Source organism: Poecilia latipinna, unplaced genomic scaffold (genome assembly GCF_001443285.1).
Source record: "Poecilia latipinna isolate Pla-1442-1.1 unplaced genomic scaffold, P_latipinna-1.0 Scaffold1983, whole genome shotgun sequence".
Taxonomy (NCBI): Eukaryota; Metazoa; Chordata; class Actinopteri; order Cyprinodontiformes; family Poeciliidae; genus Poecilia; species Poecilia latipinna.
This window is the reverse complement of record NW_015114599.1, coordinates 63,495-67,839: the sequence shown is the minus strand read 5'-3', so window position 1 is coordinate 67,839 and position 4,345 is coordinate 63,495. Positions and strand designations below refer to the sequence as shown.

Below are 4,345 nucleotides of genomic sequence, written 5' to 3'. Positions count from 1 at the left end.
AAAAAAAAAAAAAAAAAAAAAACAAGCCATGCTTCTGTCATGCTAGGTGTTTAATGTTTAAAACAACCTACAAAAAGAAATATTTCCGACTGACCACACACACTAAACATACGGGTGGAAATATGGTCTCGATCCGCCTGTGGAATGATATGACATTTTTAGAGGAACTTGCGTTCTCACTTGCGTAATGGAAGGATTTTGAAAGGGTTTTTGTTTACCACATGGGGGGAAGAGAGGTTCTTGGAAGTAAACGCAGCGAGAAGAAATCTGTTGTAACATCCACTGGACATTCCTGTCGGAATATTTTCACACAGTAAATATGCGTGGTGGTGTTTACGGGCTGCTTTCGTACAATTAGGAGTTTTTAGTCAAATATTGCATTTATGTAATGTTGCATTTGCTGTTTATAGTACTGCAAATCAAATCGATGATGGTAGATTACTTTGTCAGTATGGTCAGTGACCGCCTAAAACAAATGCATTTCTCACTTTATACAAAAAGATAGCTCTGCAAGTAATTATTTTATTTTTAGATTAATCTATCAATTATTCTAACAATCTGACTAAAAAAAACCCACATTCTACAGATTTTTTGCTTAACTTCTTAAGCTTTTTTGTACTGCATTAAATACATTAAAATATGCACATAAACAATTCAGTTCCTTTAAAAAAAAAGTTTTGCCTAAAATGCAACCCGTAACATTCCTTCAGTAAATCTGAACGGGGTGAAGCTAAAACTATAGCACTTGAGGTATTTTTTTTTTCGAAAACATGTTGCAGACAAAGGTGTTTTATCTTAATTGCAAAATGTACAGTTTGTACAGTTTTGGCTTAATTTAAACTCTGAATAAGTTTTTTTTTTTTCCCCTACACATGACCTTTTTTGATTCGCCAGTTAACAATCGATTACCAACTTAGTTGACGACTATTTCAATAATCGATTAATCAGGATTAATCCGATTAATCGTTTAATTCCTGTAAAAATGCAATTCAAACTGGAGTTATTGGGTTACCACAGGTTAGGTTTTGTACTTTGTCTCATCAAGCAGACAGTTTTCTCAGAATGACTGCAGGCCCAGGTAAAACAGTATTGCTGCTGGTAGTGTAAACATTAGTCACTGTATCTTGATTGTAATAAAAACGCACCGCTCGCTTGTCAATAGGGGATTTATGGTGCTGCAATTTGCAACGTTTTATACGGTATTGCGCTTTTATACCAGACTGTCTGAATTTATGTGCATGTGTTAATTTTGTGATGTAGATTTATCAAAATAAATCAATCATGTTTTTTTTTCTTTTTAAACTAACCAAATCTGACAAAATCCATCCACCAATAATTGTGGTTTATATTTTGTCTGATTTTTGTCGGCTGCAACCTCTAGAGGCTTATGCAAGTATTTGGTGACAAGTTTTTAAACAATCGCATGCATGACTATGATTTATTATTTTTTTTTAAATGATTATTTTTATTGTCATTTGAATAACATTCACAGTGATGGAGAGTATCGGCTGTTGCAGCTTCTTGCCTTTCATTTGTCGCTCTGATCTCCTCAAAGATCTTCATCTTGGGATTAAATTTTACAATGCTCAAAGTTGGTTGGCAATTCAAATTAATCGTAAGTAAACAATTAACTGGATCTTTAGTAAAATATATTAAAAACACAATTGTCAACGGACCACATCATAAAGGAGTAAACATTTAGCTGGTTGCCCAGCAAGAGAAGCTAACGTTGTAGCTTCTGAAACATCATTCCTGATGGAAAAAAAGTGATATGAATTAAAAAAAATAACAGTACTAAGGTGATTATTTGTGCTTGAAAGTAAAATGGAAATACCTATTGGGCAATTGAGAGCTTATATACATATTTGCATTTCCATGCCAAGTGACGCATCTCAACACAAAGTAAATTTCTCCCCCTGTTTGCCGTGCTTCCGCTCCGGTCTTTCAGGTGATTTCCTTCTCCCAGCCACTTTCAGTTTCATGGATTGCAGTGGTGCTGAATCAAAGGGAATAAAAGAGGAGAAAGAAAATCCAGAGCCATTACACCCAACACCCCCACCACCTCTCCTGTCAGCCCCCTTCAGCTTGAAATGGGAGCTTCTCTCTCTTTATTCCTCTGTGTGTGTGATGGATGGAAGTTTTCTTTGTCGAGACTCAGTATCCCAAATAGATGTGATGAGGATAAAGGCACCCCGGAGGAAGTGGGGCAGAAACTAATGAGTGTGAGTGCAGTCCAATGTGTTTGGAGCCGATCGGGAGCCTCTATGAATAAGTCAGAAATGTTTCCTCCTTCATGCCGTTCTCTCTCTTTCTGCTGCCGCTTCGTCCAGTCCCTCCCTCCCTTCTGTTGTGTTCCTCGAGGACAGAGCTGATCTAATCTTTTTTAGCTAGATCTGTTTTTTTTTTTAGGGCTGCAACTAATGATTATTTTAGTTGTCGATTAACCCCTTTATTGTGACGATTGATTGGATTAAAAAAAAGGGCATGTTTTACTGATTTTTCATTTAACTGCTTAATCCTTTTTTTTTAAATACAATTTTAGAAATGCATTAGAAGATGCTAATTAATCCAATTCACTTTTTCAATAAGGAAATAAACATTTTATGGCCTAAAATGAAACGCCACAGCATTGCTTTAGTAAATCTGAACCAGGTGAAGCTAAAATTATACAACTTGAGGAGTTTTGGCTAAAACATATTTATAGACAACGGTGGTTTCATCTTAAATGCAAAATGTATATATTTACTGCTCTGAATAGGTTTTCTTCACCAAATGACCTTTTTTTAGTGTGCATACTCCAGTTAATGATTAACAGATTATCTCAATAATTGATTAATCATTTCAGGTCAACAATTTTTGTAAGGTCAGTTTTTTAGATTCATTCTGAAAGTGCACATATAATGCTGTTGTGAATTTATTATTTTATTTAAGTCCGATTGAGATCAAGACCTCTTTTACCAGGGTGGACAAGACGCCTCCATGAGTACTCCAAATACAAAAGTCAAATTACAAACAAAAAATCTTAAGTGTTTTGACTCGAGAAGTTGGATCTTTTCAAGTTTCTAAAATTTCTTGGGTTTTTTGTTTTTCTTCCTTCATCTTAAAGCTCACAACCCAGACATGGCCATTTTGAACAGACTGAACCAGGTTTGGTATTGCAACCCCATTAGCTTTAAGAACAGACAAGGAATAAAAGGGACAATCTATGAATAACAGAAGTTATTTTCTAAAGCGTCAATTTTCATACATGGTACAGCAAGTAGGTTAAAGTTTGCAGCTTGTGAGTTTCAAAGCATTTCTATGATTTCTGCTTTTATGTTGACATTAATGGTGTAAAATGTCAAATAAGTAAAAAAAAAAAAAAGAAATCTATTTATTGGAGTTAGCATTTTTAAATGTTACCTTTCTGATGTTTGCCTAATCTTTTTTCTCTCAGGTAATCAACCTGTTGGATCTGTCAAAGGGCAACCACTGGGATCCAGGTCCTTGAGTCATAAATGACAAGGTATGAAAGGCAGACCAGTCATTTCATTAGTGTTATCACAGCTGAGATTGTACTTGACAGTAGTGTAGCTAATTTATTGTCATTTCTGACCTGGTTTCTCTTTTAACAATCACATTGCTCAGTTAAACATTACTTGACAAGAGACAAGAACACTCTATTCAAGAAAACAGACAAGCTACGGTGTCCTCTTGTGAAAATTAGAAAATAATCTTGAGTGCATTATAATTCCCTCAGAAAGTATTACAGTGCCTGCAAAACATCTTTGCACAGTATTTAACATTTCATACAGTTGAAGTCGGAGGAGGTTTTTCTGTGGTTTCCTTTCAAAGGCAAGGTGTGAACTTAAGACAGGGTGTCCGTGCGCACACCATTTAAAAGACTTAAGTTTGTGTTACTAAAATTAATGCCTTAAAATGTCTTAAATTCATAAAAAAAAAGTAAGTTTGCTTTAAGAAGGTCAATTACAGGTCTTACATTTTGACGTTTAGTTTGTTGTGGGGAATTTTGTCAGCCAAAATTTTTTTGACTCGCACACAAACATCTTTATTGCGTTCTGTGACTAGGCGTTTGAGGCTACCGGTAACTAGCTGCAAATATGCTCTTGCTAGCTAGCTAGCTTTTTTTTTTTTTTTGCTTTTATTATGAGCACAAATCCGGTTTCACAGATTTTACTATGCTTGTTTGTAAATGCAGCCATTTCCTCTAACTATCCCCCATATTTATTTATATATATATATATATATATATATATATATATATATATATATATATATATATTTTTTTTTTTTGTTTTATTTTTCATTGTTTTTTATATAAAATATGTCTAAAAATCTCATATAT

The 4,345-nt window shown here is 34.4% G+C and overlaps 1 protein-coding gene across 1 annotated transcript in view; it reads left to right on the top strand.

Moving 5' to 3' along the window:
- erbin (erbb2 interacting protein) overlaps positions 1-4,345 on the top strand; it is a 72,571-nt gene that overhangs the window by 12,713 nt on the left and 55,513 nt on the right. The window contains exon 2 of the mRNA XM_015016125.1: positions 3,437-3,505. The gene's annotated coding sequence lies outside the window, so the exon portion shown is untranslated. The remainder of the gene's footprint in view (positions 1-3,436; positions 3,506-4,345) is intronic.